General features: G+C 43.4%; 1 pseudogene; it reads right to left on the minus strand.

Annotated features, from left to right (window-relative positions):
* Positions 1-1,838: 1,838 nt before the first annotated feature.
* LOC124683681 lies at positions 1,839-14,276 on the minus strand (annotated as a pseudogene).
* Positions 14,277-15,081: the final 805 nt, after the last annotated feature.

Genomic DNA, 15,081 nt, shown 5'->3' on the forward strand with positions numbered 1-15,081 from the left:
TGTCGGCCCTGGGTTGGTTTGTGCTCAATGCAGATGTTTTGGAGTACCAAGACCAAACACTAGGGAGTACCCTGAATTGAAGGGTCAAATCGTAATCATTGATAAAAGAGCCAAGCGGTTAATTTTCCCTGATCGTATCGCATTGCTTGCAACCTGCCGCTGCTCGATCTTCTTCCTCATGTGCCGCTGCCAAGGGTTAGGGTTACTGCAGCCTCTGTACTCGCTGCCGCCATTGACACAAGGTTGGAGTTGTGGCCGCCGTGTGCTGTCGTCCCTGCTCCTTGCCCCAGCTCGTCATTGCATTATTGGCGAGACAATACCTGGATCTTAGTGCTTCCTTATTAGCTATATCCTGATAAATAAGCACACTATACCTAATAGCAACAACAATATCAACATCAAAGCGTTTTGTCCTAAGTAAGTTGAAGTAGGTTAGATATGAAACCAACATAGACATTGAATTGCTGAAGTTTCTTCCAGTAATATATGAGTGTCATTTACAGATGATACAAAAGATAAAGCTGGTGCAACTTCATATTTATTCTGATACACAGTTATCATCACGTGATAACTCAAAACATAGAAGTACGTATACGAAACTAGACCATTTAGGTCTTTTCGAGCTGAAGGATCTTTTAAATGTCATTTTGGAGATTTCAACCCTAGGAACATTTCCAGTTGAGACCTTCAATATCAACCGAATGAAGGCCTTAGAAGCTAGGCTAGCTTGGTTAGTGCCAACCAAATGGCTAGCCAAGACAGGTGTCGCAAGGTGGCGTGGGCTAGCTGAGCTATGGCCCATCTTAGCAAAGAACAAACGCACCCGAGGTCACCCCATTGTCAACCATTCTTCGGAGAATTAGTGGGATCCAATGCCAATTGCAGACTCTTTCTCTCTCTCTCAGAAAAACAATACCCAATACAGACGGAGATATACGCTTCTTTTGTAAATGGTACTATAACAATGTACCAAGATGATAGTACAAATTACATGATATGCGACAAGAAAAAATATGATCAATGGTTTTTGGCACCATATTGCCCCTCCGGTGTGGGTGTCTTCTCCTAGAGAACCTAATTTCTACCCAGGAAGATCAAACGATGCTAGGTTGCATCCTGGAATCCTCGATAGAGAGATCTAACAGGACGGACCTTGAAAGAAACGACACGCAACACATCAACTGTTGCTGCATCTTACACGGTGAGAACTTAAATGAACCAGCAGTGGTCCTGTGAAAAACCTCGTGACCCTCAAGGGTGAGGTTTTTGCAAGTTGAACAGCTAGGTGTCCTGACAAGAAGCGTCTTACCATACATCTTTAACACAAGTTTGGGGTGGAAATAAAGAAGACAAAAAAGATACAAACAATCAGATATTGCACTACGGATTATCGATTTTTAGAATAAAACAAAGGCATGTGGTACGTACATGATATATGCACAGCGGAGATCTGCAATTTCTAAGGACCGGTCATGTCAGCCCTTTCCTTGGTGCAGGAAGTTGAAACAAGGATTCTTCCGGATCAGAGGTGGCATATCGACATCTGTGAACTCGAATTCTGTCATCGGCTTCAGGATGTCGTTCACCGTGAATGGAATGCTGCAGTTACAAATGCCATGAACAACGGTTCAGAGGGAAGCCATTAAGAAAACTCTAGTTATCTATATTGAACTCTTACTGGAGAACTAACCTTGCTGAGTCATTATCCAACAACAAAGAATAGTCCACTGGATCATTCACAGCGTCCGTCATTAGATTTTCCATACTCGAGAGGACCTACATTCACGTTTTTACTCATCAAGAACCAAAATTTAGTGATAAATAAATATGGACACCGTGGCTGATGCTGCATAAATCTCACTGCCAGTGGGGATTAGAACGAGCTTACATCAGTAAGGGGTGAATCGTCACTGGAGCCATTCTCATCCCGATAAATCGTACAGATGCGGTATAGCTGAGGTATGCTAAGCACCTGAAACCTTACAACATTAGTGACATGTCACATCCAACAGACGTGATAATGAGCACTTAACATAGTTCAGATACCACTTACAGGGCACACAATGCAGGTGATTTCTTTCAATGTTTTCTTTTGCTTTCGACGCATAGTCTAATAATACAATTTGTTACATTATATCCACTCTGCAACTTGCATACCAAAGACCAGTCAGTATAGAGCACTTACCAGGAATATAGCAGCCTTCCTAATGTGCTTCATTTCTTCCCAGGAAGATCCTGCATACTATGTGCACCATATATCATTAGCCTACAAATTACAGAAGATCGAAAATGTGGAGGGATAGACAATTCATCCAGACCTCTTCAGTCTCATAAGTGCACCATTGTTCTAACTTAGCTAATCCAGCTTTGATATATTCTCCGGTGCGGAACGAACAGCACTCAGATAGGAGCAGACTACAAGATAAGGAGCATCATAAGTTGATAACTATCTTTCATTTTTTCAGTCCAAAGTATCTTAATAGTTAAGAATCTTATTTGAAAGTGTATAATGATGTACAGGCACTCAGGAATAGATATATCTTACCTATTGAACAACTGGACATCAATAAATGAGAAGACTTGAGTGAACATCTTGCTGATTAAGGATGATGGGACCTGCATATATAGTAATAAAAGGCATGTCAATGTGCGCAGTTACTTAAAAAATGGTGTGTGAATAAATCAGACTTTTGTTACATACATAATTGGATTTCAAAACACCCAAGTACTCTGTTAATATATTCACAATGCTCTGCCAATGGTCAAACAGTGCTTGGCATATTATTGTAGGTGCCTGCATAAAAAGTGTCAGCAAAAGGAAAGCCTGATGTTGATCTCTTTATAAAAGGAAATGCATTATAGTTCATTATCCATGCCTCGATGCAACACCCAAGCAATGGAGATATCTCTTTCACCAAAGTGTCTCTTATCATTCCATAAACCTTCTCAAGGAAACCTGTAAGGTGTCCCTTGAAAACCAGAGCAGGACGTTTGGCTTCAACTTGCTGAAGATCACCCTTTCTACCAATCAATTGGATACCACCAGAAGATCGAGTTCTCTATTGTTTTAACAAGCAATGAATTAAAAAAATTTCATACTATAAATCTAGAGCACCAAAAGTAAAAAAACTGGAGAGAAGATGTTTTACCGTGATTATCATATCAACTATTCCTCTCCGAGAATTGAATCTACCTTCTGTAGCTGTTTTCAATGTTCGTTGTATAAGCAGAAGTAATGTTGATGAATTGGAGAGCCAGTATGCTAGCATATCATTGACCTGGGCCTGTGGAATGGAAAGGAAGAAGTTGAGCTTACCTACGTACATAGAATTGCAACAAAACGAAAAATCTATGTTATTTCTGCATGTATTTTTTTGTTCTAACTCGGAGAGGGAGTATTTATCTACCGCTTTCCATGAGTTTCTCTCCTCCGAGGCTACTCTTCCTCAACTTTCATGTCCTAGTGATCATGCTAAGAATGATGGTGTTTCTGAGTGCATCATATCGATCATAAAGAGAGAGCTCGTACCCTTGTTGTTTCCTCCTTTGTCCTTGCTCCTTTTTGGGACGAAGTTATATTTTTCTATGTCATCAATCTTCAGCCTCCACTCCACCACGTCTTTAGAATAAGTGTGGTGAGGTTTAGTTTGGTGTCTTGCCATATATGTCACACTCTCCTGCGCAAGATCCAGATGATTTTCCTTTTCATTGCAGTTGTCGTTCCACAGTTTCATCTAATACTCAGTCATCCTTCTAACCATCATGTAGGCTCTTCGTGATCACTTCTCTCTTGAGCTTCCAAAAATATACAGGAATGATTTTTGTGTTGGTGACTGGCAGCTAAATGTGCCTTTACCTCCTAAACCAGTCTGTGTCACTTGCAAATGGATATACAAAGAAACCAAGCCAGATGGCTTTGTGGAACGCTATAAAGCTCGCCTGTTGCAAAAAGTTTTCAACAGGCTCAACGGAGATATTATCATTACTGGAGATGACAAGGTGGTGATTTCAAGACTAAAAAGGTGCCTAAGCCAAGCCTTTGAGGTGAAAGACCTTGGAAAACTTAAAACTTTCTTGGAATAGAAGTGCCTAGATCGAAAAAGGGCATAGCATTGTCTCAAAGAAAGTATATGTTGGATCTTCTGAGTGAGACATGTTAGGATGTCACACAACATCAGCTTCCATTGGTCACAATCATAAGCTAACAGCTCAGTCTGGTGCTGCAGTGGACAAGGAGAAATATCAGAGCCTTGTTGGGTGATTGATATACTTTGTGCGACCCAAGATCAGATATTGCCTATGCAGTAAGTACAGTACGCAGATATATGCATGAACCCAGAAGTGGACAACTCGAGGTTGTTCATCAAATCGTAAGGTATCTAAAGGGTACTCCAAGGAAAGTTCTTATGTCCGGAAGTAATGGACACCTTAAAGTGGATGTTACTCTGATGCATATTGGGCAAGCAGCTTCGATGACTGCGGATCAACCTTTGGCAATTGTGTGTTTGTTGGAGGGAATTTGGTGTCATGGAGAAACAAGAATCGTCCTGTGGTCTCAAAATGAACTGCAGAAACTGAGTATAGAGCCATGTCACAAGGGCTAAGTAAAATGCTATGGGTAAGCAGATTGAAAGTGTTAACATAAGGAAGTCTGAATGTGTAGTGTGATAACAAGTATGCCAAAAGTACAGCAAACAGCCCAGTTCAGTAAGACAGAACAAAGCATGTGGAAATAGATAGGTTATCAAGGAAACTAGATGCTGGCATCATAGCTAAAGCATTTGAGTTCTGGACAACAGATTACTTGACACAAGGATTAGGGACTAAGGAATGCAAATTTGCTTGTGACGAGATGGGAATGATAGACATATATCACCCATCTTGAGGGCGGAGTGTTGGATACCCTACTGGGTGTATGCCTGCACAGCCCACAAACGTCATAACCTTCTTTAGGAGCAGCTTAGCAAGGTGAGGTTTATGACTCCAGAGTTGACGATCAGAGCAGGAACTGCGCCCATGGCGGCTCAGGTCAGTCCCCTCCTTGAAGCCAACAAAAGTTTTGTTGTCCAGATATAGCATTTCGTTTTGAATTTATATCATACAGGTAAACAAAGGCGGGTTACACTTTTTTTTTTGAACTGAGGCGGGTTGCACTTACTTGAACTATATGCGTAGGAAGCCAAATCAGGAATCATCCCATACACATGTATACAAGTGCTAGAACTAATTGGTTGAGCGTGGACCCCAGTGTCGTAAAGCCATGAGTTTTTTGTGAGTCGTGTATAGAGAAACTACTTAATTAAAACTGTAATATCAAATGGTAGGTGATTTTTACCTTTACAGTACTGAACATGGTCGCAATAATACGCTCGAAAACATTAGTCTTTCCAGCTTGAAATGATTTCCAGTGTAAAAGGCACATGTAGATAAGACAGGCTGCAATAGGCCTGCCTTTCGAGAATCCAAGATCTTGACATATGCACATATTCAATGTGTCCACATTTTCTTGGTCCTGGGGCATAAAGTTTAAACATGATCAAAGTAGAGTGAGGATCAAAGTAGCTGGACAGAGTTAGCTTTCCATAAGCAGGGAAAGAGGAACAGAAAACTACTTAAGGTATCAGTTGAACTGCACTTCCATTGAGTACCCTGATTAGAATAGATTGAAATTTTTGTTGGAAGGAACTTACCGAAAAGCTTTTTAATCGTTGTGGATGTGATGATTTTACTACATATAATGCGTTTGGCGATTGGGCTGGTGGCAGATAAACAACCGTCAGCTTTTCCGTGTGCATCACATTGCTTGACATGTTGAAACTATCATCCATGACATGCTTAGGTGTGAATCTATTTCCCCTTACTACGATGGTCTGTACAAGGAATTCATCGTTGCAATCCATGTACTCACGCACCTTTTCCAGTGTAACAAAGACAGTAAATGTGGATTGTGGGCAGAGAAAGCCACTAGTCGGTTCAATGCTGTAGCTGTTTCTCGCCCTCTTCACCCCAAACGAAAACGCAACATGCTCCACTGTATTGTTAGTTAGGTGTACAGGGCAACGCCCCTGTTTGTTAAACACCAAACGAAACTGGAGCTCACGGGGATTGATCACAAGTATCTCTCTTGGGTCAGACGTAATCTGCGTAAAAAGAGCTCCAAGTATTAGCAAGGAATAACATATGGACAAATTTCCTCCAGCGTTGAATTCGATTTGAATGTTCAACACTAGATCTGTTGTCTTACTGGTGTATTGAGTAAAAGGTCTCATAGAAAATTTGTATCTTCTTTGGTGATGTGAAATTCGTTCCACACTAGCTAGTTTCCTTAAAAGAAAAAATAAAGAGCTAGCAAATACAATATATTCTACAGTGCATTATCATTAAATGGTCACACCTGAAGTGTTGATGATTTTTCATCACTGCCGACATGAAAATTGGTGCTTCCCCATCCAATAAGCCTCTCAATAATTTCTGTTGTCGCCGGCCTTTTCTTTGGGTCAGTTTCCAAGCAGCTTAGACCCATTTCCAAGCAACTTCTTATTTGTTGGTAGTCTGTTTCTACTGATGCTGCTTCTGACCTTTTTCTCCAATTTTTAAGCACCTTCAAATTAGCACAGAGAGATAAAATCAAACTATGCAAAGATAAAACATACCATTGTCTCTGTCACAAACAACCTCCATCTTGAGTGTTGAAACACAGTTGCTTACAAGCTCAATGAAGTCATGATACGACGTTCCGGTAGAAGAAGGCCAAGGGTAGTTCCTCTGCCCTGTTATTATCTCTATGATTATCACACCCAAACTAAATATGTCTGACTTAGTTGTTATTATGCCTCTGTTTATGTATTCTGGTGCCATGTAACCACTGCACCGCAGCATACAAAATGAAACTTTGAAGCGTTAAGAGAACTTGAAAGAAAAGGCTTGTAACTGCAACTAAAAAACAACCGATTATCAAGGGGCATTTAACTTACAATGTTCCATCAAGACTTTTAGTGCAAGCTCGAGTTTGTTGTTCACCAAAAAGTCGTGACACACCAAAATCCGCAATCTTTGGTAGCATATTGTCACCAAGTAATATGTTTGCTGGTTTTAGGTCCATGTGAATTATAGGAGTATTAACTTGCCACTCCTTATGAATGTAATGTAAACCATAACAAATCCCACTAATTATTTTGTAGCGCTTGTGCCAATCAAGTCCACATGATTCATCTGCATGTGTAACCAAAAGAGGGGTGTTCAACAAAAAAGTATTTGAAAATATATATTGTTGTGCTGATATTTTATATTAATGGCCAGGCTGCAAAGTTCTAGTGTTCTACAAATATTATCAGCATCAGCATCATATATTAATTGATCTGTATATCATTTAACGGAACTGCCTCATTTAGCTCTACAAAATAACTTATGCACAGAATCAAGACGAACAAGGCAAACGAAGTTCAAATATTGCTTAATGGAATCAAACTACGGTTACTAGTACAGTTAAAATGACATTAGCTATAATTCCCATGTGCTGCTACGGAATTTTCTTTCATTGCTTGAGTTGTTCAAATCTTTGTGTCATCGTAATCCCTAACTTCATGCAAAATAAATAAATAAACTATGTAAAACTATATAAAATATAAAATTAATCGAAACTTAACATACATATATCTACTACATAAAATATATGATAATTGCGGTAATTAATATCTTGGTAACTTAAAAAAGATCTTTATAAGAGTAAAGATACTACACCCACTCAACCTCCAATAGTAGTACTCCAAGAATTTGCTAAACTACACTCTGATTGTCTTAATGAAGAACAAGTATCCTAGAGCAATGAATTCCAAGAAAGGTATTTCCAGAAAAATAAAATGTATTTTCTAAAGGAGAGTGCACATGTGAACAAATAGGTAATCTTAATGGCGTTTGCTCCGGTACAACCCCCTCCACTAAACTCAAAGCAAACTTAAATACAAGAACGGCTGAGATCGCTTGATACCCCTGTGAAGATACCTCGTTAGATTTGGGTGGAATCGATGCCCTTTGTCTCGGGCTCGGGTTCGTGTTTATATAGGCCGACAACGGCAAGATAGGTACATGGTTGTTGTTCACGTGTGAGAGAAGCTAGGGAACGATCTGATCTTTATACAACAGATCAGATCGGTTACAAGGATACTTATCAAACTAAACTAACATATCTCCACACGTGACAAGGATGTTACAACGAAATATATGTAGCGCTAACACCCTCCTCAATCACAACCCTTTCTAAGGTTGAGATTGTGCTTGAACTCTTCAAGTTGCCGTGCTTGGTAAGGCCTTTGTAAAACCATCTCGCCACCCGATCCCCCGAGGGAATAAATCTGATCTCAAGCAATTTGTTTGCTACTCTTTCTCTTACAAAATGAAAGTCAATTTCAATGTGCTTTGTCCTTGCATGAAAAACAGGATTAGCGGAAAGATAGGTTGCTCCCATATTATCACACCATAAACAGGATACTCGTTTCCTTTGAACACCAAGTTCTCCAAGTAGAGACTCAATCCAAATTACTTCAGCTGTGGCATTGGCCAAAGCTTTGTACTCGCTTCGTGCTTGATCTAGAAACTGTGGCCTGTTTTCACGGCACTCCAAGAGATTAAGTTAGGACCAAAATAAACGAGCAAAACCACCTGTAGATCTTCTGTCATCTACACAACCTGCCCGATCAGCATCCGAGAAAGCACTCACTAATGTGGAAGAAGACTTTCTAAATGTCAAACCAAGGCTTGTAGTCCCTTTGATGTATCTCAATATTCTTTTCACAGACTGTCCAATGAACAGTGGTTGGTGCATGTAAATATTGGCATACCTTGTTGACTGAAAAAGCAATGTCCGGCCGGGTAAGAGTTAAGTACTTGAAGTCCTCCAACTATGCTTCGTACCTTGTGCCGTCTTCCGGTCCAAGTGCATCACCTTCAAAGGCCGACAATTTTTCGATGATGAAAGAGGCGTGGGTGCTATCTTAGCATCCTTCATTCCCACTCTAGCCAATAAATCGGATGCATACTTTTCTTGGGTTAGTACAACACCATCACTTAATTTTCTAACTTCAACGCCAAGAAAATAATGCAAGTCACCTAAATCCTTGAGTGCAAAAGCTGAACTCAAGTCCTTGAGAAGTGAAGTAATTGCTTTGTTTGAGGAGCTTGTGACAATAATGTCATCAACATATACTAGCACAAAGATGATGATACCTGACTTATTGTAAATGAACGAGTGACGTGTCAGCCTTAGATGCTAGGAAACCAAGCTCTTGTAACTTTGAACTTAGCTTGGCAAACCATGCTCTTGGAGCTTGCTTGAGACCATACGAGAGATTTATCAAGTTTGCACACATGAAATGGTGCACGGGGATCTTCATAGCTCGGTGGCTGCTTCATATACACTTCCTCTTCCAGAACACCGTGAAGAAACGCGTTCTTTACATCCAATTGCACGAGACTCCATCCTCTAGAAAGCTGAAATAGCTAGAACAAGTCTAATAGTAGCAACTTTAACAACAGGACTAAAAGTATCCTCATAATCTAAGCCATATCGTTGTTTAAAACCTTTAGCTACTAATCCGGCCTTATATCTATCTATTGTTCCATCGGCATTTCTTTTGACCCTATATACCCATTTACAATCTATAAGATTGATGCCTTGCTTATGTGGTACTAGATGCCAAGTTTTGTTTTCTACAAGTGCATGATATTCATCATTCATAGCATTTTTCCAATTCTTATCAGCTAGTGCAATTTGTAACGTAGCGGGTTCTTCGAAAATGCAAGAGAGACCGTAGCGAACTGTACCGTCCGTATACCTCTTTGGCTTGCGTTTTCCAGTTTGTTGCCTGGTGCGATACACAGGCTCGGCTACAGGAGCATCATTCGCAGAAGATCCTGGCCCTGGCTCCCCCTGCTGCTGCGCCTGTGCAGAGGATCGTGGTGGAGAAGCGCGCCCCTCCTGGCGACATGATGGCCCAATGATTGGCCTGTCACGGGCGGGAGAGCCACCGATTGGCCCGCTTCGCGCGCGAAACGATGCCGGTTGGTCGACCGGATGCTCGGCGTGGGTCGCGTGAGCCCGGGCGGTGGAGCTGGGGCGCGACGCGTGTAGACACGGACGGAGGCGCCGTTTGGGTCACCGCGGGAGGCGTCGACGTGGACGACGTGGGTTCGCCTGCGTGAGATCGAGGCGGATCGCCTGTCCGACGCGCGGATCCCGACGCGAGAGCCGATCCGCGGGCGGAATCTTCGGAGATCGCGAGAGGAATCATCATCGGGATCTGTCCCGGAGGCTGTCGTTTTGCCCCATATCACTATTTTCACCGTTTGAGCTCGAATCGAGCCATTTTGCTCCAAATTTGCTCCCGCATCTTGTCGGTGCACTCCGCGGAGACACTATGGGAACAAAAGGTGAAACATCGAGTGTTAGATCGGTACATTGTTGCTCCCCGGGAAGTTGTTCCGATGAATTCCGAAGAGATTCCGGAAGTAGAAGAATGGCTTGGCGAAGGAGAGCTCCGGCGTTGGGATGAAGTTTGGAGAATGGGAAAAGCTGTTTCATCAAACACAACGTCTCGGGAGATATACACTCGGCCAGAGGCGACGTCTAAGCACTTCACACCTTTGTGCATATTACTATAACCAAGGAATACGCATTGCTTAGATCGAAAGGCTAATTTGCGTTGGTTATAGGGTCTAAGGTTGGGCCGGCGAGGCACACCCAAAGACACGAAGAGATGCATAGTCGGGTTTTTGGTGGAGTAGACGTTCCATAGGTGTTTCATAGTTGATGACTTTGGAGGGGAGCATATTAATGAGATGAGTGGCGGTAGAAAAAGCTTCATCCCAAAATTTTAATGGCATGGATGCATTGGCAAGAAGAGCAAGCCCAACTTCTACAATGTGGCGATGTTTCCGTTCTGCGGAGCCATTTTGTTGGTGGGCATGAGGGCATGAGAGATGATGAGAAATGCCGATGCTTTGAAAGAAGGGAGTTAGTTTTTCATATTCACCGCCCCCATCGGTTTGTATGGCAATGATCTTTTTACCAAATTGACGTTCAACAAGATTCGGAAATTCTTGAAAACCCGAAATACTTCAGATTTTTTCTTGAGAAGAAATATCCATAAAAATTTACTAAAGTCATCTATAAAGCTTACATAGTATGAAAACCGACCTACGAGAGGATGGTGCAGGTCCCCAAACATCCGAGAATACAAGTTCTAGAGGGGAGGTTGACACACTAGTGGACCTTGTGTAAGGTAGTTGATGACTTTTTGCTCTTTGACATGAATCACAAACCGACTCAATGCTAGAATTGCTAGAAAAAGGGAGATCATATTTCCTAAGAATCTTTTGAACGACTTTGAACGAAGGATGTCCTAAACGATCATGCCACCCGGTAGCCGAAGGCTTGGTGGCGCTAAGAGCTTGTTTATTCGTGCTTGATGATGATGATACCAACGGGTAGAGACCTCGGATGCATCGGCCTTTAAACGGAATTTTCTTCGTGACCCGATCCTTGACATAGAAGAACCACGGGTGAAATTCAACAAAGACACCGTTATCCAAAGTAAAGCGATGGACGAAAACAAGATTTTTTGAGGCACATGGAACATGAAGAACATTGTATAGATGGAATTTTTTGGATGGGGAATCAACGAATGCATGACCAACATGGTCGATGTTCATACCTGTTCCATTGGCCGCTTGTATCTTGTCGTGGCCGTTGTACTTCTCCTTCATGGTGAGCTTATCAAGCTCCCCAGTGATGTGGTCGGTGGCGCCGGTGTCTGAGTACCAGTTGGTGTCGATACCGTAGGCGGCGTTGACACCCTTCTCCCGATCTTCTTCTTCATCATCGGAGTAGCGGTGCCAACACTTCCGAGCGGGATGGCTCTGCCTTGCCGCAGATTTGGCGAGACGATGAGTTCGCGGTCGTTGCCGCCGCCGCTGCCTTGATGACGTCCGCCGCCGCCACCGCGGCGTCCACCATTGCCGCCTCCTTGCCGGCGGCCTCGACCACGGCCATAGCCACGGCCTCCTCCACCACGTCCACGGGGCGCTCCTTGGCCACCCCGGCGTGGTCCACCGCGTCCTCGCGCGGCGGCGTTGGCGAGCCACCGTGAGTGGGGACACCGAGCATCTCCATGTGATTGTCGTAGGAGGTCACCCGGGAGTACAGCTCTCCCACGGTTAGCTTGATGTCGGGGTTGGCTCCAATGGCTGCGAAGAGCGGATTATAGGGATCATCGAGACCGGCGAGCGGATACTCAACCGGCTCGTCCTCCTCTATCCTCCGCCCCGCGGCTGCCGGCTCATCGGCAATCGCCTTCATCCGGGCGAAGTATTGGGAGGTGGTTTTCCCTTCCTTCTTGGTGTTGGCGAGTTTGACCCGGAGGTTGGCGATGCGGGTCCTCGGCCGGGTGGCGAACATGGACCTTATTGCAGTCCATACGGCGAGACGATGTCTTCATGCCGATCACGGACAAGCATGATCTCCCCGGACGGAGAATTCACCAGGTAGGAAAGGACGTTCGGTCCGTCTCGCATCCACGCCTCGTAGGCGGGGTTGGCCACCTCGCTCTTCTCGCCATCCTTGTCGACGGAGAGGGTGGCCGGCGGTGCTTTGGTGGTTCCATCTAGGTACCCCATCGGGCGAGCACCACGGATCGCCGGGAGAGCTTGTGTCTCCCACGGGAGGAAGTTGTCCCTCGTGAGCTTCTCGGCCGTTCCTCGGCTTGGCGAGAGGATTGGCCATGGCGATGGATGAGGATGGAAGGCTCATAGATTGGTTTTGTGGAAGAGTGGCTCGATACCATGTGAAGATACCTCGTTAGATTTGGGTGGAATCGATGCCCTTTGTCTCGGGCTCGGGTTCGTGTTTATATAGGCCGACAACGGCAAGATAGGTACATGGTTGTTGTTCACGTGTGAGAGAAGCTAGGGAACGATCTGATCTTTATACAACAGATCAGATCGGTTACAAGGATACTTATCAAACTAAACTAACATATCTCCACACGTGACAAGGATGTTACAACAGAAATATATGTAGCGCTAACAACCCCTTCGTTTAATATTAAACGGGTATACGTAGCCCTGCCGTATGACTCAACTAAATTGTATGAATATGCCACATACATATGTATATAATTATGTATGTACGTGGATTATTGGTGGCGATTCGTCCGCGCGGTGGCGGTCGTGGCCGCCGGGCAGGAGGGGCGACAAGGTGGTGATGGGCGGCCACGAGGCACTGTGAGGCGACGTTGGGCGACACGAGCCTCGGCAATGCCTCGTAGGTCCGTACCGGTATGGTTGGGGCGGCGTGCAGGCTAGACGGCGGCGTGAACGGCCAGACAGTCCGCCATAGGCAGTCCGGTGCAATTCGGCCAGACTGTCCATCGCGTTGGAAACGAGACTAGCCGGACTATCTTGCATGCCGGACTGTCGTGTGGTGTTCGCGCCGGACTGTCGTGTGGTGTTTGCACAGGACTGTCTTGCGGTGCCCGCCGAACTGTCTTGCGACGACTGTATACCTATACGTGGACATATTGAGTTTTGGATTTCGGTTTAGACATGGGCCTAAACAATACCGGTTGGGTTTTGTTGAGTTCGGGGAGGGGGCTGTACGAGCAAGCCTCAATCTTAATTTAGTAAGAGCTATGCTTACAAACCACACAAATTGCAATATCGAAAAAAAAGATTTCTTTTTAATTTTGGAAACAACATATGCTATATCATTAACTGTCATACCTGCAAGATGCTTATCGAGGCTTCCGTTAGGCATATATTCCAAGCAAAGCAACCTCTCAGCCGTCTCAGCAAAAATGGGTATTCCATCGTATTTTAAAAATAAATTCTGTGTTTCATAGCAATAGCCTGTACATCGCACTATATTTGGGTGGTTAAGACTCATAAGATGATTAACCTCGTTCTCAAATTGCTTCTGAGAGCCCGGCATTAACACCTTAAGCCTCTTCACAGCCATCAGTCCTCCATTTGGTAGCTCTCCCTGTTTCGAGTCTCTTGTTAGTATGGATACAGTTTTCTGGTCAATTACATATTGAGAAGACGAAAACTATATGCTTTACTCTTACCTTATATACCACACCAAAACCACCTACACCAAGTATTTGCTGAGCAGAGAAGCTGTTTGTGATGTCATTTAAATATTGCAATGTTAGCTTGCGTGGTCCTGCAACTTTTTCTTGTAGTGTGATCTCCTGGTTATCGTGCCTGCTAGATTCACCGTCCATTTTTAAGTTTCTAATTACGCAAACACTCTCAAATGATGGAAATCATTTTCCGCCTTCTGCTGAGTGCATGGTTCCCTAAACAAGTTGTGGTGTGGCAACTTATCAGTGAGCGATTTAACCGAAGTGATAAGCTGATAACTATATGAAACTGAAAAAACTAGCTGTCAGTTGTATTGCACCCATTCTGAAAAGGAATGCCTGTTAGGAATCGCAAGTTTTCTACCGAGCCGTCGAACGGGGAAGATACTCTGTTTGCATTTTATCTGTTCATAGGACTCCAAAACAATAGCGATATACTAGCATACAGGATACAGGCATATATGTTTCCGCAAAAAAAAAAAGGATACAGGCATATATGCAACCATATATTGTCTGAACCATCATATGTTTTCTACTTTGCATTTCGTCTGAAGTCTGAACCATCAAATGTCAATGGTTATTGCCAAACTTAAGTCCGCTAACGCCTATCGGAATACCAATTGGTGGCATAATCCACTGGGCTACATGTTACCAGTGATGCACCAGTGACCTCAAAAGATGAAACCATCGCATTGAGCTTCCCAAGCGGTAGCCAACAGAAATCAAGTTTCCACGAAACTGAATACATGCATTAACTTATACATACCATATACCCGCAAAAAAAAAACACTTATACATACCATAAGGATTAGCGTTGTAAAGAAAGAAAGAAAACGGAAGCAATACTTCAAGAAATAAGTTGGGCATCAAGACTCCATACTCCTTACTCTAGTCATGCCCACTAATTCTTAAAACGTTATTCTTGAAGATTAGTACTCGATTTCAG

Source organism: Lolium rigidum, chromosome 1, assembly GCF_022539505.1.
Source record: "Lolium rigidum isolate FL_2022 chromosome 1, APGP_CSIRO_Lrig_0.1, whole genome shotgun sequence".
Classification (NCBI taxonomy): domain Eukaryota; kingdom Viridiplantae; phylum Streptophyta; class Magnoliopsida; order Poales; family Poaceae; genus Lolium; species Lolium rigidum.